The sequence below is a fragment of the Erpetoichthys calabaricus genome, chromosome 14, assembly GCF_900747795.2.
Source record: "Erpetoichthys calabaricus chromosome 14, fErpCal1.3, whole genome shotgun sequence".
Lineage (NCBI taxonomy): Eukaryota > Metazoa > Chordata > Cladistia > Polypteriformes > Polypteridae > Erpetoichthys > Erpetoichthys calabaricus.
Window position 1 is genome coordinate 81,772,310 of NC_041407.2, and position 9,025 is coordinate 81,781,334.

At 37.3% G+C, this 9,025-nt stretch overlaps 1 protein-coding gene across 1 annotated transcript in view; it reads right to left on the reverse strand.

Annotated features, from left to right (window-relative positions):
- Positions 1-4,991: 4,991 nt before the first annotated feature.
- Positions 4,992-9,025, reverse strand: part of LOC114664578 (protein FAM76A-like) — a 35,637-nt gene continuing 31,603 nt past the window's right edge. Inside the window, exon 10 of the transcript XR_003718273.2 lies at positions 4,992-5,112. The gene's annotated coding sequence lies outside the window, so the exon portion shown is untranslated. The remainder of the gene's footprint in view (positions 5,113-9,025) is intronic.

Here is a 9,025-nt window from a genome sequence, read left to right on the forward strand (position 1 = left end):
GATGGTAGTCAAAAAGCGGACAGGATATGAGCAAACTGAGCTGAACTTGAAGTGAAAAAGTCTGACAAGCAGGTTTTACGGAAATGCAATCAAGAAAGGTAGCGCCATCTGAGGCAGGTTGTGACACATGAGGATACTGAATGTTGAGGGTACATGTAAGGCAAGAGATATCAAACATCAAATATTTTTAAATGTAATGTAATACCAGTCTTTGGCAGGTAATGTCACTAGTATATATTATTATAATATATATAAACAAATACATTTAACAATGGTTATGTACTATATGTTAACCATCATATATCATTTAATGTAAGTTTAAAACTTTTATTAAAATTAAATCAATGCTGTATATTTCAATTAATTAATTACTTTCAGTTTGAACTTCCAATGAAAAAAATCTGTTCACTTCTATTGTAGACCTTAGGCACATTTGAATAATCCCCTATTTTTACACACAATTACATAATTAATGTTGGAAAAGTAGAGATCTTTTGTACTTGTGTAGTTTACATTTCTTAGCAAAATCTAGACTGCCCTCATGTGGCCACAAATGTGGAAAATTATGTAAGATAAAACTTAATTCAAAGATATTTTAAATCAAACATTCCATGGTAAGGAGTCAGGCGAGGTGCATTTAGGCTGGTGGTGCCAGGCGAATCATAAAAAATGCTTTCATTTGTTCTACAGCCAAAATCGTACTGCTATATATTTTGTTTATAATTCTAAATCAAACAACATGAACTGTTTGTATATAAACTAAAATCTCACTTACTCTGGCACGTTTACAACTTTGAAATTACAAAAAAGTACACAAATGTCGCAAATGATATTTAAATAACAGTACTTTTGCTTGTGTACTTATTGTAGTTGTGGCAAAATAAGTACTTTCTTATTTTTTTAAACAAATTAAACAATGTATACATGGTGTAACATAGGACTGGGTTAACTGTTTTGATAATTGGGGCAGTTTTAATTTTGTGCATGTGACGTGATAAAGGTCTGATCAGACGACCACACTGCTGCTTGTAAAGGTGGCACATTCAGGCTTAAGCTGTGGGTGGGTACACATGCAGACAACACGTGCAACTCTGTGGCCAGGTCAACGGGACTGACTGACTGTTAAGGATGCTGACTGACATGTAAAAAAGGAAAATACTGTTTACAAAATATTCAAGATGAGGTGAGTCCTCTCAGGCTAAATATGTAAACTAATCTGCAATTGAACTTCAGTCGAATGTTAGGTTCTGTTTGTTTTAAGGATAAGCAAAGTACAGCTGCTTAGGATAGGATGGATTTAATTATCATAAAAAGGAAAAAAGTACCCTTTATTGAAGATTTATTTTAGTAACATAGTCATCCATTAGGGGTTCAGACATCCCTGGCCACCTATTAAACTCCATCCATGAGATGGACTGGAGGTATTTTTAATGATTTAGGAAAGATCTGAAGTATAAGTCTATGTTGCACCATTTCATGTGCAATTATTAGATAACCAAGTTAAGTAAAACAATATTATTAATTTACACGTCATGACTAAATGTGGGGCGGCACGGTGGCGCAGTGGGTAGTGCTGCTGCCTCGCAGTTGGAAGACCTGGGGACCTGGGTTCACTTCCCGGGTCCTCCCTGCGTGGAGTTTGCATGTTCTCCCCGTGTCTGCGTGGGTTTCCTCCGGGCGCTCCGGTTTCCTCCCACAGTCCAAAGACATGCAGGTTAGGTGGATTGGCGATTCTAAATTGGCCCTAGTGTGTGCTTGGTGTGTGGGTGTGTTTGTGTGTGTCCTGCGGTGGGTTGGCACCCTGCCCGGGATTGGTTCCTGCCTTGTGCCCTGTGTTGGCTGGGATTGGCTCCAGCAGACCCCCGTGACCCTGTGTTCGGATTCAGCGGGTTGGAAAATGAATGAATGAATGAATGAGTAAATGTATTTTAAAGGCTAAAGAAATAAAAATAAATAAACAAATGAATAAAAGGAAATGGCAGACTAGGGATACTAAAGACTGCAGACAAAGCTAAATAACAATTTCAGAATACTAAACATAACTCAGTGTCAGAATGAACATTGTGAAGGTCCTTAACCTGCTTTGGATTTCTTAACCTTAACCATCGCTAACAATTAATACATTCAATACATAATTCAATTTATTCTAACTACCTTATAGTAAAATGAAAATATTTGTTGATAGTTCCAGTGGTGCAGAAACATTAAATACACAGAGATAATTATAGTATATTATAGAAAGACATAGCAGATACTGACTATTGAAAAAATGGCATCAAAATCTAAAGGCTTTAAACAGCAATTGCACAAAATTTAAAATACACACAAAAAAACCCCAAAATGTATAATACAGAAAAAGTAACAATAAAGTAACTAAGTTACGGACAGTAAGTAACACTGAAACTCTTGTGCAAACTGGTACCTGAAGGGCTTACATAATTGATTCCTAATCACAGCTTCTGCAGATTACTTAACAGTTTAGTGGACTGGGTGATAAAGCTGCTTGTAAGTCACTCGCTAGATGGCAGGGTGGGCAAGCGGGTTGTTGCTGGAGTTTGTGAGGTCTGAGTTGATGGACAGTGCTTTATTATCTGGCATTCCATCAGTCCCGTGAGGATGTGCGAGTGGTTCCAGTGATGATGAAGGTCAGTTTCTCTGTCTGTTGCAAGGCCTTACGATGTGCCACCGTGCAGTTGCCATAGCAGACTGGGACACACAGCTAGTCAGTGTACTCACACCGTGTAGCTATCAAAATAAGTAAAAATCCATTTTGAAAGACTGACCTTCTTCAGCATTCTCAAAAATATGAACACATAAGCATCCTTCCCATTTATAAATTACTAGCTTAAACTACCCGCCACTGCTTGTGCTTCTTATATCTAGAAAATCAGCACTTATGGAAATGTGAAAATGGATCCGGCAACTTGAATAAATAAAAAATAAATAAATAAATAAATAAAAAAATTAAAATTTATATTCTGTAACCTAGAAAGCCCCCAGGTAACAATATGGTGAAAATCAGTTAATAACAAAAGAGTGCTAAATTATCTGTTTAGTGTTCTATACAGAAAATATTTGTATCCAGTATGACGTATACCCTGCTGTTTACACACCTTGAGCATGTGAAAGGATCTATGTACGGTAAATAAAATGTATTATTATTTTATTTTTATTTTTTTCATGTATCAAGGAGATAAAATCATGGGATGGGGCGTCTAGGTGTCATGGGGGCCTCTACTATTACATCCAATTTAAAATCAACAGCACTTTAGGAGCCCAACGAGACAGCTTACTGTCTTGTGCTGTGAGACAGATATTTGGATCCACATAACCAAAAGATACAATTTGTTATGATCACATAATAAAACAAATTTTCTGAAACAAGGCATCTAATCTAATAACGTGGCTGTTTAGAACAAGACCCATCCTAAACCTACAGGAGGCAGATGATAAAGAAGACAAGAACAACGGTAGAACTGCATTGTATGGACCCTGCATGAACTCTCTTATAGGGGGCTGACTGGGGTGACTTGACTTTTCTAAAATTTATGAACCTATCTTGTGCGTATGTCCCTAGAGAGTAACTGCATATTTGGTCCAGATCGGACAAAGGGATTAGGATTGTATAAGTAACATACAGACAGATAGACATGCAGACATTGTACATATACATAGATTTAAAATCCTTTTTTAACTAATATTGAATTGATTCTACAAATTTCAGTAAATATGAAGGCAAAAAGCAAAACTATGCACTAAATAAATAAAAATTTTACTGCAAGGTTAATCAAATTTTAGGGTTAACCAATGAATAGCTATGAGATCATTTGTAAACAACCTTGTAAAAATCCTGTAAACTTGTTTCTGAAATAGTCTTTAGATTAAATAATTGCTCTCAAAACAAAGCTGCCTTAAAATGTAAATAAATTTCATTTGATTACATAACAATAAATAAAAAAGAGTGCATGTGGAAAAAAATAAAACTCAAAAGTTCATTATTCTGCATAGACAGAGAGCATTAAACAGCATAAGAAAGCCCTCTTCTGCATGGCCCAATCTAAATACTCTACCATGTTCCTTCATTCATTCATTCATGCATTTAGTTGCTACATTGATACATTCCAATGTAGTAGCTACAGCCTTTAGCGAAAGTATCAATTAATTAATTTTCCCCAGGTTCCTTATTCCAGAACAGCACTGCAGCAGCTATTCAAGATTAACAGAAATTTGTCTTGTGTTTTTATTCGAACAACAGGAAGCAAGGTAAGTAAAGGCCATGGCACACAGTGGTTTTGCGCTCCTGTGGAGGTCAGCTGTGTAATGTGACATACCCAGCGACTCACCCTGACAAAATCAAACAGGTCTGAGTTTGTCCTTAGTTGTACGGGTGGGCTCTCTGTGCACGACAACTAACGAATGTTCATCTAGAATTACAACACATTAAATACAACAAGGAGGAATAAGGAATGTGGGTGTTTTACAACTCATAAGTAAAAGAGGAGCTTGACTGTCTGATGTCTTGTGTTTTTTTATGAATCACAAAAGAATGGAAAAAAGAGAAAAAAGTGACTGAGATTACAGCTGAATTCCTTTTACCTGGTAACCCTTTGTACAGCACTGGATTCCTTAGGCAGCATGCTATTGGTTGTCAGAAAAAGGGGCAAGCACGGCTCTGCTGGGACGTTGGCACACAGTTGCTTAACTTTCCCTGTGATTTTCAAAACTGCAAATTGACACAGTAAAGAGATGAGTTCAGCAGCCTCAATTTCAGAAGAAACATATGTATTCAAAGACAATGCAGTCGATTAGCTCTTCATACTGCTTTTGTTCGAACAGAAGTTAAAGTAAATTTAACAATTGCTCCTTTTTGTTTTTATTAATATTTCCTGTACTGTCCCAACTTTTTTGGAAATGGATCACATTTTTCTTTTCTGTCTTTAAATCAAAGTCATGTTACAGCACATACTTAACTTTAAAAATTGATGTGGCAACATACCTTGGATGAGGAGTCCCAAAGCTGTGTTATCACTGTGAGCTTTTTGTCAGTTTCTGGATGACCAGGGCTGTGCTACCTTCACATTTAATCAAGTGAACCTCCCAGATGATGTATTTCTATCAGACAAAAGAAGATTTAGGGTCAGAAATACAATTGATTATACTGTATTTTCTGTCTGTATTTTGGCATACAAAAAACAAATTTCAGCAGATAAACTTTAGATGTTCTCGTCCAAAGCACTTACATAAGGCTTTTAATAATAATTATACAGACCAACATAAGGGAAGGGAGACATCCTGAAAAATAACCAAATGTGTGTTTGCTTATGCATCCCTCTTTAGTTTTCTATAAGGAAGGATTAAGAGACATTCTACAAAGCTAAGTTGACTTTGTGCTGCAGGTGTGAGAAAGCCATTCTTTAAAAGACAAAGAGGGCCTTGAAATACCAGCTATGGACAACTGCAGACTGCACAAAGTCTCCTCTGCGCAGCAGAAACTGACACTTGCTTTTTTTGACCTGCACTGTTAAACTGTGCTTGAAGCTGTTGTGCTGTGAGGCGCCTATCGTGCAAGCTGGTGACCCTCAGAAACTTGTCTTGTGATTGGGTTGTGACTTTGGGTCTGCCAGATCTCTTCCAATCAAGAGTTTTTTTCCCATTTTCCAGTTGCCTTTAGATTGTGTAGAACACCACTGTACTCACGGATACATTTCTATAAATGAAAGGCATACACTTCTAAGGGTAATAACACTCTGTGTCATTTCATTTATAAATTGCTGTTTTCTTGCCATTATCACTTGATTTTACAACTTTTTACAACTTTCTACAGTGTAATATTGTCCAAGTAGTACTTCAGAGGGTGTGGTAAGACAGTCTGTTTTAACTCTGCTTTAAGACAGACTGAGGGTTATTAAGTAATCAACAGAACTTGGGACACCTGGGCAAATTGTTTGCTTCAACTTGCAAGGCTTCATTTTCTTTAATTGCTGCAGAACATCTGCTAGGTTGTAACCTATTAGATGATCTCTAAAGTAGGCCCATTTGCAATATTCTGAAATTTCTTTTATTTTCAATTTTTGCTAACCTAAACTTTAAATGTAAACCTCTGGCAGTTTACTACTTACCTTTTCACCATTTTAGGTTATTAATTGCATTTCAACTGATTAAATTAGAAAAACTGAGGTGTTCCAAAACTCTCATCGGGTAGCATATATATATTTTAAATATTGAAATTAAATTATGCACAAAATCTTGCTTGTCTGTACTTAGGAATCCTACAGAACTCTTTACATATCATAGAAAACAAAACTGAAAACTTCCAAGTTTGCAAAATTAGCTATTAACTAACTATTGTTATTTATTAATGAAACATTGACCTTTCAGTGCACAAGGCTAGCATTTTTAAACCCATGTGATCATTAGTCTGAATGCTGTCTCCACTGCTGGATCACCCAATTCAGGCTCAATTCACCAATCTTCTCTTTTTAAAAACCACAGAGGAACTCAACAAGGATCATTAGTTCAGGTCAAATGCAAACAATCAAGTGTACCACGAGTATCTCAGCACTGGGATATCCTGCAATAAGTGACATACAATCACAAAGTTGAATTACAGAAATACAGTGATAACCACTAAACCCCTGGACTGTTTATATGCAAGATGGATGATATCTGGTTGTCATAAATAATATAAAACTTGAATGTACTCAGTCTCATTCAGGCCTTCAGGAGCCTAACCTGACAGCGTAAGGGAGAAGACCTGCATTAACCATCAAAGTGGCACTCACATGTATGACCAGTTCAGAATCGTCCACTAATCGAACAGACAGGTCTTAAGATGTGGTAGGACAGATGTAGACTCTGGACATGGACACGGGGAGGACACCTATGTGGTGTCATTGTATTCAAACACTGGCTGCTTCCTTTTTGAGGAAGCATCACTAACCCCAGCACCCCTGTGCCTGCCATTTTTGAAAATGCAATACTAAAAGTAAAAGTAGACTGACAACTATCTGAGATGCTAAAGTAGTTATGGTAATACAGAATATTAACAATTACCACAAAAAATACACTTCTTCTCCCAGAAATGTAATTTCTGTGAAATGAAAATGAGTCTTCACCTACTGTGTCAAAACAGAAATATTACTGACCATGCAAATTCGTTCATTTTGCCCCTAAAACAAACAAAAAAAAGATTTCCAGGCAGACCCAGATAGCAGATTTTGAATGGGAGCCCTGAGACCACTTGACAAATGCGTGGGTGTGTGTTTAAACAAATAAGCCTCACGATTCACTCATAGCTGTACATTTTGAAGTCATTAATAACAACATAAGCTGTATTTCATCTGAATGTGAGATAAAACAAGACCATGCAGACAAAACACACGCTGGCTAGGAGAAAGCATGCAGCCTGCACAAACAGTGACCAGGTAAGGAACTGGGGCCCCTAAAGCTGTGGGTCGGTACCACTAAGCTATGGACCAAAGTTTTTGCAGCACAATGAACAAAACACAATGGAAGGCATTTATTAGCACAGTTCTTTGCAACAGATCTACATGTCGATGATTCTTATGAATGAATGGTATTCTCTAAATAACCTGGACCCGGGAGTGACTGCAAACTTACTCAAAGTCTGTGTGGACTTTGCACATTCTCCAGTGTCTGTGTGGACGCGTTTTTTAACAGTTCAGTCTAAACTGATCTGGTGTAAGCACCACTTGGGACAAGTGACCCTTGTGGTATTGTTGTTCCTTCCCAGGCTGCTTTCTGTCTTGTGCACATTACTATCAATGTAGAGCTTGGTAGCCCAGCATTTTCTATCAGTACATGATTAAGTGGGAGTGTATCTGTGAGTGTGCCATGTAAAAGAACTGGGACCCTCTCTTGTGCCAATACGCTTTGGTTCCAAGGCACCATACTAGAATAAAGCCGCCCCTCAGAAAATGGCTGATTACAGTTTGATGAGATTACGGAACTGTTTTTTTATTTGTTTAGAATCCAAGGGTTCCAGATTGGAAGGCTTGTAAAGAAAGAAATACAAGATGGGTAGTGTAAACAAAAAAAAAAAATCAACAAAAAAGATAAAACAAAACAAACACGATTTAGAATGTAATATGTATTTACATGAAATAATTAAATTTTCTGACACTGCAAAAAAGCTTTCTTGATCTCAGTAAGCCAAAACTGTTTGGAAGGCAACAGATACTCAAACACGTTTTATAATAATAACTAGAATCAGAGGCACTGATCTGGAAATACTTAAAAAAAGCAAAAATCCAAATCACAAGAAACAAATTAACACACTGGTTTAGAAAATATATGTTCATATAAGCAGCATTGGCAATGTTCTATTAGGTGTCAGGGGACCTCATTGCTTAGTGGCAGGCTAAGATCATCTTCTACTTCTTTTGGCTGCTCCCATTAGGGGTTTCCTCAGTGGATCATCTTCTTCCATATCTTTGTCCTCGTCATCTTGCTCAGTCACACCCACTACCTTCATGTCCTCTCTCACCACATCCATAAACCTTCTCTTAGGCCTTCCTCTTTTCCTCTTACCTGGCAGCTCCATCCTTAACATCCTTCTCCCAGTATACTCAGCATCTCTTCTCTGCACATGTCCAAACCAAAGCAATCTCGCCTCTCTGACTTTGTCTCCCAACCGTCAAACTTCAGCTGACCCTCTGATGTCCTCATTTCTAATCCTGTCCATCCTCATCACGCCCAATGCAAATCTTAACATCTCCGCCACCTCCAGCTCTTTCTCCTGTTTTTTGGACAGTGCCGTCTCCAATCCATATAACATAGCAGGTGTCACTACCATCTTGTAGACCATCCCCTTTTACTCTTACAAATCGATTGGTGTATTAATCAGAGGAAGCCCCATGATGTTTGCACTACAGGCCTTTTGATGGAAATAATTAGAACAGCCTTATTATAAAGTAAAGGAAGCTTTTTATCTTTGGGACTGAAAAAAAGCAAATAAATGGGGATATTAAAACAGATTAAAAACAAATATAAAATTAAGGTTAGC